The following is a 10,972-nucleotide window of genomic DNA, read 5'->3' as shown; positions in this document are numbered from 1 at the left end:
GTTAGTAGCAGCACCAATGAAGGTAGACACAGATAAAGATCCCCCGTGTAGCCTCCACAGACTGCCGGGGCAAGTGCTGTTAGTAGCGAGTAGCAGCAGCACCTATGAAGGTAGACACAGACAAAGATCCCCCGTGTAGCCTCTACAGACTGCTGGGGCAAGTGCTGTTAGTAGCGAGTAGCAGCAGCACATGTGAAGGAAGACACATACAAAGATCCCCCGTGTAGCCTCTTAACAGACTGCAGGGGCAAGTGCTGTTAGCGAGCAGCACCTATGAAGGCTACCGGCACTGTGGCACACGAGGGGGTGGGTGGCTACCAGCACCACGCCCGGCCGCCTTTGTCTCCCCCAGTGGTGATGTTTACTACACACACCGCTACACCAGGTAACTCATTTGAGGTTGAGTCGATCTAGGGGAGGCCCAGGACCGGTTCAGATAATCGTCACTGGGTGTTGTTGGCTGTGGTGGTCGTGAGTGGGAATATTTATAAATATTGAACCGGTTCCCATAGAAGTCTATAGGGCAATGTTGAGAGATGGGGAACCGGTTCCTATTGCAAGTCTATGGGACCATGTTAAGAGATAGGGAACCGGTTCCCATAGAAGTCTATGGGGCAATGTTGAGAGATGGGGAACCGGTTCCTATTGCAAATCTATGGGACCATGTTAAGAGATAGGGAACCGGTTCCCATAGAAGTCTATGGGGCAATGTTAAGAGATAGGGAACCGGTTCCCATAGAAGTCAATGGGGCAATGTTAAGAGATAGGGAACCGGTTCCCATAGAAGTCTATGGGGCAATGTTAAGAGATAGGGAACCGGTTCTCATAGAAAGTCTATGGGGCAATGTTAAGAGATAGGGAACCGGTTCCCATAGAAAGTCTATGGGGCCATGTTAAGAGATAGGGAACCGGTTCCCATAAAAGTCAATGGGGCCATGTTAAGAGATAGAGAACCGGTTCCTATTGCAAGTCTATGGGGCAATGTTAAGAGATAGGGAACCGGTTCCCATAGAAAGTCTATGGGGCCATGTTAAGAGATAGGGAACCGGTTCCCATAAAAGTCAATGGGGCCATGTTAAGAGATAGAGAACCGGTTCCTATTGCAAGTCTATGGGGCAATGTTAAGAGATAGGGAACCGGTTCCTATAGAAAGTCAATGGGGCCATGTTAAGAGATAGGGAACCGGTTCCTATTGCAAGTCTATGGGGCAATGTTAAGAGATAGGGAACCGGTTCCTATAGAAAGTCAATGGGGCCATGTTAAGAGATAGGGAACCGGTTCCCATAGAAGTCAATGGGGCCATGTTAAGAGATAGGGAACCGGTTCCTATTGCAAGTCTATGGGGCAACGTTGAGAAATCGAGAACCGAGACCCTCCGTGACCCCGCGTCCCCTCGTGACCCCGCGGTGTCACGTGGCCGGTGGCGCCAGGCAAGGGGCGGGGGGCGGCGATGAAGCCACGCCCCCTTCACACTCCCCCCTCCTGCTATTGGTCGGCACAACCGGACATGACGATCGAACAACAGGAAGTCGCCTAGGCGGCCATCTTATGTAGGGGTGGCTGCTACGCCACCTTCGTTAACGCAGGGCGTGACGTCACCGTGCCTTCCCTTACCAACATGGCGGACCCCCTCTACACCCCCCTCGGCCCCTCCCCCCGACCCCCGCGATGACGCCCCCCCCCCCGCGGGCCCAAATTGCAGCGCGCGATGCAACTCGGCAGCCGATTGGTCGAAGCGCGCCCCACGTGGCGGCGCTCGACCAATGGGAGGAGGTGTTAGAGAGTTGGGGGGAGGGGGGGTGCATCTGTGTTGGGGGTGGCGGCGGCGCGCGCCAAGTGGACTGCCGTCAAAATTGTCGTGAGGTAAAAACTTACAGAAAACACTAAAAAAAACACTAAAAAAACAAGATAAAAATGTATAGAAACTTATAAAGAGTCAACGGCAAACTTTGCCCTCCAAAAAAAACTTAGATTTTTCTCGCGTGGTTTACCTCAGAGATTTTTATTTTACCTCAGAATTTTTTAACCTCAGAATTTTAAAACCTCCTATTCGTCAAGGGTTCGGATTGCGCATCGCTCATCCAGCCAGCCGACAAATTGCAGTTTTGACGACGTTGTTAGTAGTGGTGGTGGTGGTGATGATTGTGGTTGTGGTGGTTGTGCAAGCGATTGCGTTGCTGCCGTAGCGCAGAGGTGGTGGACGCTTCGTGCTTTTGCGATGATTGCCTCACCACGAACGCGACGATATTTGTGGTAATTTCTTAATCGATCGTGGTGTTGTGGTGATTATGGTGGAGTTAGTGGTGGTTGTTGTGGTTGTGGTGACGTGGGCAAGATGGGTGTGATGGTGGTGGTGGTGATTTCAAGAAAGTGAAAGTGATCGCCTCGGTTATCAAGAATGTGAAGGTTTCTTCAGTGATTGAGTGATTAGCCGAGTGGTTGAGTTAGTGGTTGAGTTGTTGAGTTAGTTAGTGGTTGAGTTGTTGAGTTAGTTAGTGGTTGAGTGAGTGAGTTAGTGGTTGAGTTGTTGAGTGAGTTAGTTAGTTGTTGAGTTGTTGAGTGAGTTATTGGTTGAGTGAGTTAGTGGTTGAGTGAGTTAGTGGTTGAGTGAGTTAGTGGTTGAGTGAGTTGTTGAGTGAGTTAGTTGGTGGTTGAGTGAGTTAGTTGGTGGTTGGTTGAGTTAGTGGTTGAGTGAGTTAGTGGTTGAGTGAGTTGTTGAGTGAGTTAGTTGGTGGTTGAGTGAGTTAGTTGTTGAGTGAGTGAGTTGAGTGAGTTAGTGGTTGAGTGAGTGAGTTGTTGAGTGAGTTAGTTGGTGGTTGAGTGAGTGAGTGGTTGAGTGAGTTAGTGTGAGTGAGTGAGTTGTTGAGTGAGTTAGTGTGAGTGAGTGAGTTGTTGAGTGAGTTTGTGTGAGTGTGAGTGAGTAGTTGAGTGAGTTAGTTGTTGAGTGAGTGAGTTAGTGGTTGAGTGAGTGAGTTGTTGAGTGAGTTAGTTGGTGGTTGAGTGAGTGAGTGGTTGAGTGAGTTAGTGGTTGAGTGAGTGAGTTAGTGGTTGAGTGAGTCAGTGGTTGAGTGAGTGAGTTAGTGGTTGAGTGAGGAAGTGAGTTGTTGAGTGAGTTAGTGGTTGAGTAAGTGGTTGAGTGAGTTAGTGGTTGAGTGAGGGAGTGAGTTGTTGAGTGAGTTAGTGGTTGAGTGAGTTAGTTGGTGGTTGAGTGAGCGAGTCAGTGGTTGAGTTAGTGAGTTGTTGAGTGAGTGAGTTAGTGGTTGAGTGAGTGAGTTAGTGGTTGAGTGAGTTAGTGGTTGAGTGAGTGAGTGGTTGAGTGAGTTAGTGGTTGAGTGAGTTAGTGGTTGAGTGAGTCAGTGGTTGAGTGAGTGAGTTAGTGGTTGAGTGAGTGAGTCAGTGGTTGAGTGAGTTAGTGGTTGAGTGAGTGAGTCAGTGGTTGAGTGAGTCAGTGGTTGAGTGAGTGAGTGAGTGGTTGAGTGAGTCAGTGGTTGAGTGAGTTAGTGGTTGAGTGAGTGAGTTAGTGGTTGAGTGAGTTAGTTAGTGGTTGAGTGAGTGAGTTAGTGGTTGAGTGAGTGAGTTGTTGAGTGAGTGAGTTGTTGAGTGAGTGAGTGGTTGAGTGAGTTGGTGGTTGAATGAGTGAGTTAGTGGTTGAGTGAGTGAGTCAGTGGTTGAGTGAGTGAGTTAGTGGTTGAGTGAGTTTTTGAGTGAGTTAGTGGTTGAGTGAGTGAGTCAGTGGTTGAGTGAGTTAGTCAGTGGTTGAGTGAGTGAGTTAGTGGTTGAGTGAGTTAGTGGTTGAGTGAGTTAGTGGTTGAGTGAGTTAGTGGTTGAGTGAGTTAGTGGTTGAGTGAGTTAGTGGTTGAGTGAGTGGTGGTGGTTGTGGTGACGTGGGCAAGATGGGTGTGATGGTGGTGGTGATTTCAAGAAAGTGAAAGTGATCGCCTCGGTTATCAAGAATGTGAAGGTTTATTCAGTGATTGAGTGATTAGCCGAGTGGTTGAGTGAGTTAGTGAGTTGTTGAGTGAGTGAGTTAGTGAGTTGTTGAGTGAGTTAGTGGTTGAGTGAGTTAGTGAGTGAGTTGTTGAGTGAGTGAGTGAGTGGTTGAGTTAGTTAGTGGTTGAGTGAGGGAGTGAGTTAGTGGTTGAGTGAGGGAGTGAGCTGTTGAGTGAGTTAGTTGGTGGTTGAGTGAGTTAGTGGTTGAGTGAGTTAGTGGTTGAGTGAGTTAGTGGTTGAGTGAGTTAGTGGTTGAGTGAGTTGTTGAGTGAGTTAGTTGGTGGTTGAGTGAGTTAGTTGGTGGTTGGTTGAGTTAGTGGTTGAGTGAGTTAGTGGTTGAGTGAGTTGTTGAGTGAGTTAGTTGGTGGTTGAGTGAGTTAGTTGTTGAGTGAGTGAGTTGAGTGAGTTAGTGGTTGAGTGAGTGAGTTGTTGAGTGAGTTAGTTGGTGGTTGAGTGAGTGAGTGGTTGAGTGAGTTTCTGTGAGTGTGAGTGAGTGAGTTGTTGAGTGAGTTAGTGTGAGTGAGTGAGTTGTTGAGTGAGTTAGTGTGAGTGTGAGTGAGTGGTTGAGTGAGTTAGTTGTTGAGTGAGTGAGTTAGTGGTTGAGTGAGTGAGTTGTTGAGTGAGTTAGTTGGTGGTTGAGTGAGTGAGTGGTTGAGTGAGTTAGTGGTTGAGTGAGTGAGTTAGTGGTTGAGTGAGTCAGTGGTTGAGTGAGTGAGTTAGTGGTTGAGTGAGGAAGTGAGTTGTTGAGTGAGTTAGTGGTTGAGTAAGTGGTTGAGTGAGTTAGTGGTTGAGTGAGGGAGTGAGTTGTTGAGTGAGTTAGTGGTTGAGTGAGTTAGTTGGTGGTTGAGTGAGCGAGTCAGTGGTTGAGTTAGTGAGTTGTTGAGTGAGTGAGTTAGTGGTTGAGTGAGTGAGTTAGTGGTTGAGTGAGTTAGTGGTTGAGTGAGTGAGTGGTTGAGTGAGTTAGTGGTTGAGTGAGTTAGTGGTTGAGTGAGTCAGTGGTTGAGTGAGTGAGTTAGTGGTTGAGTGAGTGAGTCAGTGGTTGAGTGAGTTAGTGGTTGAGTGAGTGAGTCAGTGGTTGAGTGAGTCAGTGGTTGAGTGAGTGAGTGAGTGGTTGAGTGAGTCAGTGGTTGAGTGAGTTAGTGGTTGAGTGAGTGAGTTAGTGGTTGAGTGAGTGAGTTAGTGGTTGAGTGAGTGAGTTAGTGGTTGAGTGAGTGAGTTGTTGAGTGAGTGAGTTGTTGAGTGAGTGAGTGGTTGAGTGAGTTGGTGGTTGAATGAGTGAGTTAGTGGTTGAGTGAGTGAGTCAGTGGTTGAGTGAGTGAGTTAGTGGTTGAGTGAGTTTTTGAGTGAGTTAGTGGTTGAGTGAGTGAGTCAGTGGTTGAGTGAGTTAGTCAGTGGTTGAGTGAGTGAGTTAGTGGTTGAGTGAGTTAGTGGTTGAGTGAGTTAGTGGTTGAGTGAGTTAGTGGTTGAGTGAGTTAGTGGTTGAGTGAGTTAGTGGTTGAGTGAGTGGTGGTGGTTGTGGTGACGTGGGCAAGATGGGTGTGATGGTGGTGGTGATTTCAAGAAAGTGAAAGTGATCGCCTCGGTTATCAAGAATGTGAAGGTTTATTCAGTGATTGAGTGATTAGCCGAGTGGTTGAGTGAGTTAGTGAGTTGTTGAGTGAGTGAGTTAGTGAGTTGTTGAGTGAGTTAGTGGTTGAGTGAGTTAGTGAGTGAGTTGTTGAGTGAGTGAGTGAGTGGTTGAGTTAGTTAGTGGTTGAGTGAGGGAGTGAGTTAGTGGTTGAGTGAGGGAGTGAGCTGTTGAGTGAGTTAGTTGGTGGTTGAGTGAGTTAGTGGTTGAGTGAGTTAGTGGTTGAGTAAGTGGTTGAGTGAGTGAGTTAGTGGTTGAGTGAGTTAGTTGTTGAGTGAGTGAGTTAGTGGTTGAGTGAGTGGTTGAGTGAGTGGTTGAGTGAGTTAGTGGTTGAGTGAGTGAGTTAGTGGTTGAGTGAGTTAGTGGTTGAGTGAGTCAGTGGTTGAGTGAGTGAGTTAGTGAGTTAATTTCCTAATCGATCGTGGTGTTGTGGTGATTATGGTGGAGTTGGTGGTGGTGGTGGTTGTGGTGACGTGGGCAAGATGGGTGTGATGGTGATGGTGGTGGTGGTGGTTTCAAGAAAGTGGAAGTGATCGCCTCGGTTTTCAAGAATGTGAAGGTTTCTTCAGTGATTGAGTGATTAGCCGAGTGGTTGAGTGAGTTAGTGGTTGAGTTGTTGAGTGAGTTAGTGGTTGAGTGAGTGAGTCAGTAGTTGAGTGAGTGAGTTAGTGGTTGAGTGAGTGAGTTAGTGGTTGAGTGAGTAAGTTAGTGGTTGAGTGAGTGAGTGGTGGAGTGAGTGAGTTAGTGGTTGAGTGAGTGAGTTCGTGGTTGAGTGAGTGAGTCATTGGTTGAGTGAGTGAGTTGTTGAGTGAGTGAGTTAGTGGTTGAGTGAGTGAGCCAGTGGTTGAGTGAGTTAGTTAGTGGTTGAGTGAGTTAGTGGTTGAGTTAGTGGTTGAGTGAGTGAGTTAGTGGTTGAGTGAGTGAGTTAGTGGTTGAGTGAGTAATTTAGTGGTTGAGTGAGTGAGTGGTTGAGTGAGTAATTTAGTGGTTGAGTGAGTAAGTGGTTGAGTGAGTGAGTTAGTGGTTGAGTGAGTTAGTGTTTGAGTGAGTGAGTTAGTGGTTGAGTGAGTGAGTTAGTGGTAGAGTGAGTTAGTGGTTGAGTGAGTCAGTTGTTGAGTGAGTGAGTTAGTGTTTGAGTGAGTGAGTTAGTGTTTGAGTGAGTGAGTTAGTGGTTGAGTGAGTGAGTTAGTGGTTGAGTGAGTGAGTTAGTGATTGAGTGAGTGAGTTAGTGGTTGAGTGAGTGAGTTAGTGGTTGAGTGAGTGAGCTAGTGGTTGAGTGAGTGGGTTAGTGGTTGAGTGAGTGAGTTAGTGGTTGAGTGAGTGAGTCATTGGTTGAGTGAGTGAGTCATTGGTTGAGTGAGTGAGTTGTTGAGTGAGTGAGTTAGTGGTTGAGTGAGTGAGCCAGTGGTTGAGTAAGTTAGTTAGTGGTTGAGTGAGTTAGTGGTTGAGTTAGTGGTTGAGTGAGTGAGTTAGTGGTTGAGTGAGTGAGTTAGTGGTTGAGTGAGTGAGTTAGTGGTTGAGTGAGTGAGTTAGTGGTTGAGTGAGTGAGTTAGTGGTTGAGTGAGTGAGTTAGTGGTTGAGATAGTTAGTGGTTGAGTGAGTTAGTGGTTGAGTGAGGGAGTGAGTTGTTGAGCGAGTTAGTTGGTGGTTGAGTGAGTTAGTGGTTGAGTGAGTTAGTGGTTGAGTGAGTTAGTGGTTGAGTGAGTTAGTGGTTGAGTGAGTGAGTTAGTGGTTGAGTGAGTTAGTGGTTGAGTGAGTTAGTGGTTGAGTGAGTGAGTTAGAGGTTGAGTGAGTTAGTGGTTGAGGGAGTGAGCTCGTCACTGAGTGAGTGAGTTAGTGGTTGAGTGAGTGAGTTAGTGGTTGAGTGAGTTCGTGGTTGAGTGAGTTCGTGGTTGAGTGAGTGAGTCAGTGGTTGAGTGAGTGAGTTAGTGGTTGAGTGAGTGAGTTAGTGGTTGAGTGAGTTCGTGGTTGAGTGAGTGAGTCAGTGGTTGAGTGAGTGAGTTAGTGGTTGAGTGAGTTCGTGGTTGAGTGAGTCAGTGGTTGAGTGAGTGAGTTAGTGGTTGAGTGAGTGAGTGAGTCAGTGGTTGAGTAAGTGAGTTAGTGGTTGAGTGAGTGAGTCAGTCAGTGGTTGAGTGAGTGAGCCAGTGGTTGAGTGAGTTCGTGGTTGAGTGAGTGAGTTAGTGGTTGAGTGAGTCAGTGGTTGATTGAGTGAGCCAGTGGTTGAGTGAGTTTGCGGTTGAGTGAGTGAGTGAGTCAGTGGTTGAGTGAGTGAGTTCGCGGTTGAGTGAGTGAGTTGGTGGTTGAGTGAGTGAGTCAGTGGTTGAGTGAGTAAGTCAGTGGTTGAGTGAGTGAGTAAGTCAGTGGTTGAGTGAGTGAGTTAGTGGTTGAGTGAGTGAGTCAGTGGTTGAGTGAGTGAGTTCGCGGTTGAGTGAGTGAGTAAGTCAGTGGTTGAGTGAGTGAGTTCGCGGTTGAGTGAGTGAGTTAGTGGTTGAGTGAGTCAGTGGTTGAGTGAGTGAGTTAGTGGTTGAGTGAGTAAGTCAGTGGTTGAGTGAGTGAGTTAGTGGTTGAGTGAGTGAGTCAGTGGTTGAGTGAGTGAGTTCGCGGTTGAGTGAGTGAGTAAGTCAGTGGTTGAGTGAGTGAGTTCGCGGTTGAGTGAGTGAGTTAGTGGTTGAGTGAGTTAGTGGTTGAGTGAGTAAGTCAGTGGTTGAGTGAGTGAGTCAGTGGTTGAGTGAGTGAGTTAGTGGTTGAGTGAGTGAGTCAGTGGTTGAGTGAGTGAGTTCGCGGTTGAGTGAGTAAGTCAGTGGTTGAGTGAGTGAGTTCGCGGTTGAGTGAGTGAGTTAGTGGTTGAGTGAGTCAGTGGTTGAGTGAGTGAGTTAGTGGTTGAGTGAGTAAGTCAGTGGTTGAGTGAATGAGTTAGTGGTTGAGTGAGTGAGTCAGTGGTTGAGTGAGTGAGTGAGTCAGTAGTTGAGTGAGTAAGTCAGTGGTTGAGTGAGTGAGTTCGCGGTTGAGTGAGTGAGTTAGTGGTTGAGTGAGTCAGTGGTTGAGTGAGTGAGTTAGTGGTTGAGTGAGTAAGTCAGTGGTTGAGTGAGTGAGTTAGTGGTTGAGTGAGTGAGTCAGTGGTTGAGTGAGTGAGTTCGCGGTTGAGTGAGTAAGTAAGTCATTGGTTGAGTGAGTGAGTTCGCGGTTGAGTGAGTGAGTTAGTGGTTGAGTGAGTCAGTGGTTGAGTGAGTGAGTTAGTGGTTGAGTGAGTAAGTCAGTGGTTGAGTGAGTGAGTTAGTGGTTGAGTGAGTGAGTCAGTGGTTGAGTGAGTGAGTGAGTCAGTAGTTGAGTGAGTAAGTCAGTGGTTGAGTGAGTGAGTTCGCGGTTGAGTGAGTGAGTTAGTGGTTGAGTGAGTCAGTGGTTGAGTGAGTGAGTTAGTGGTTGAGTGAGTAAGTCAGTGGTTGAGTGAGTGAGTTAGTGGTTGAGTGAGTGAGTCAGTGGTTGAGTGAGTGAGTGAGTCAGTAGTTGAGTGAGTAAGTCAGTGGTTGAGTGAGTGAGTTCGCGGTTGAGTGAGTGAGTAAGTCAGTGGTTGAGTGAGTGAGTTCGCGGTTGAGTGAGTGAGTTAGTGGTTGAGTGAGTCAGTGGTTGAGTGAGTGAGTTAGTGGTTGAGTGAGTAAGTCAGTGGTTGAGTGAGTGAGTTAGTGGTTGAGTGAGTGAGTCAGTGGTTGAGTGAGTGAGTTCGCGGTTGAGTGAGTGAGTAAGTCAGTGGTTGAGTGAGTGAGTTCGCGGTTGAGTGAGTGAGTTAGTGGTTGAGTGAGTCAGTGGTTGAGTGAGTGAGTTAGTGGTTGAGTGAGTAAGTCAGTGGTTGAGTGAGTGAGTTAGTAGTTGAGTGAGTGAGTCAGTGGTTGAGTGAGTGAGTAAGTCAGTGGTTGAGTGAGTGAGTTAGTGGTTGAGTGAGTGAGTCAGTGGTTGAGTGAGTGAGTTCGCGGTTGAGTGAGTGAGTGAGTCAGTGGTTGAGTGAGTGAGTTCGCGGTTGAGTGAGTGAGTTGGTGGTTGAGTGAGTAAGTCAGTGGTTGAGTGAGTGAGTAAGTCAGTGGTTGAGTGAGTGAGTTAGTGGTTGAGTGAGTGAGTCAGTGGTTGAGTGAGTGAGTTCGCGGTTGAGTGAGTGAGTAAGTCAGTGGTTGAGTTAGTGAGTTCGCGGTTGAGTGAGTGAGTTAGTGGTTGAGTGAGTCAGTGGTTGAGTGAGTGAGTTAGTGGTTGAGTGAGTAAGTCAGTGGTTGAGTGAGTGAGTTAGTGGTTGAGTGAGTGAGTCAGTGGTTGAGTGAGTGAGTTCGCGGTTGAGTGAGTGAGTAAGTCAGTGGTTGAGTGAGTGAGTTCGCGGTTGAGTGAGTGAGTTAGTGGTTGAGTGAGTCAGTGGTTGAGTGAGTAAGTCAGTGGTTGAGTGAGTGAGTTAGTGGTTGAGTGAGTGAGTCAGTGGTTGAGTGAGTGAGTTCGCGGTTGAGTGAGTAAGTAAGTCATTGGTTGAGTGAGTGAGTTCGCGGTTGAGTGAGTGAGTTAGTGGTTGAGTGAGTCAGTGGTTGAGTGAGTGAGTTAGTGGTTGAGTGAGTAAGTCAGTGGTTGAGTGAGTGAGTTAGTGGTTGAGTGAGTGAGTCAGTGGTTGAGTGAGTGAGTGAGTCAGTAGTTGAGTGAGTAAGTCAGTGGTTGAGTGAGTGAGTTCGCGGTTGAGTGAGTGAGTTAGTGGTTGAGTGAGTCAGTGGTTGAGTGAGTGAGTTAGTGGTTGAGTGAGTAAGTCAGTGGTTGAGTGAGTGAGTTAGTGTTTGAGTGAGTGAGTCAGTGGTTGAGTGAGTGAGTTCGCGGTTGAGTGAGTGAGTAAGTCAGTGGTTGAGTGAGTGAGTTCGCGGTTGAGTGAGTGAGTTAGTGGTTGAGTGAGTCAGTGGTTGAGTGAGTGAGTAGTGGTTGAGTGAGTAAGTCAGTGGTTGAGTGAGTGAGTTAGTGGTTGAGTGAGTGAGTCAGTGGTTGAGTGAGTGAGTTCGCGGTTGAGTGAGTGAGTAAGTCAGTGGTTGAGTGAGTGAGTTCGCGGTTGAGTGAGTGAGTTAGTGGTTGAGTGAGTCAGTGGTTGAGTGAGTGAGTTAGTGGTTGAGTGAGTAAGTCAGTGGTTGAGTGAGTGAGTTAGTGGTTGAGTGAGTGAGTCAGTGGTTGAGTGAGTGAGTTCGCGGTTGAGTGAGTGAGTTAGTGGTTGAGTGAGTAAGTCAGTGGTTGAGTGAGTGAGTTAGTGGTTGAGTGAGTGAGTCAGTGGTTGAGTGAGTGAGTGAGTCAGTAGTTGAGTGAGTGAGTCAGTAGTTGAGTGAGTAAGTCAGTGGTTGAGTGAGTGAGTTA

At 47.4% G+C, this 10,972-nt stretch overlaps 1 protein-coding gene across 1 annotated transcript in view; it reads left to right on the top strand.

Moving 5' to 3' along the window:
• The first annotated feature begins 1,813 nt into the window (after positions 1-1,813).
• The window catches only part of LOC133362934 (insulin receptor substrate 1-like), a 28,276-nt gene continuing 19,117 nt past the window's right edge, over positions 1,814-10,972 (top strand). Inside the window, exon 1 of the mRNA XM_061581916.1 lies at positions 1,814-1,863. The gene's annotated coding sequence lies outside the window, so the exon portion shown is untranslated. The remainder of the gene's footprint in view (positions 1,864-10,972) is intronic.

This window comes from Lethenteron reissneri, unplaced genomic scaffold, assembly GCF_015708825.2.
Source record: "Lethenteron reissneri isolate LAM-NWPU_2019-01 unplaced genomic scaffold, ASM1570882v1 scaffold_1638, whole genome shotgun sequence".
Lineage (NCBI taxonomy): Eukaryota > Metazoa > Chordata > Hyperoartia > Petromyzontiformes > Petromyzontidae > Lethenteron > Lethenteron reissneri.
The sequence above is the reverse complement of the archived record's forward strand: the minus strand, read 5'-3'. Positions and strand labels throughout refer to the sequence as shown.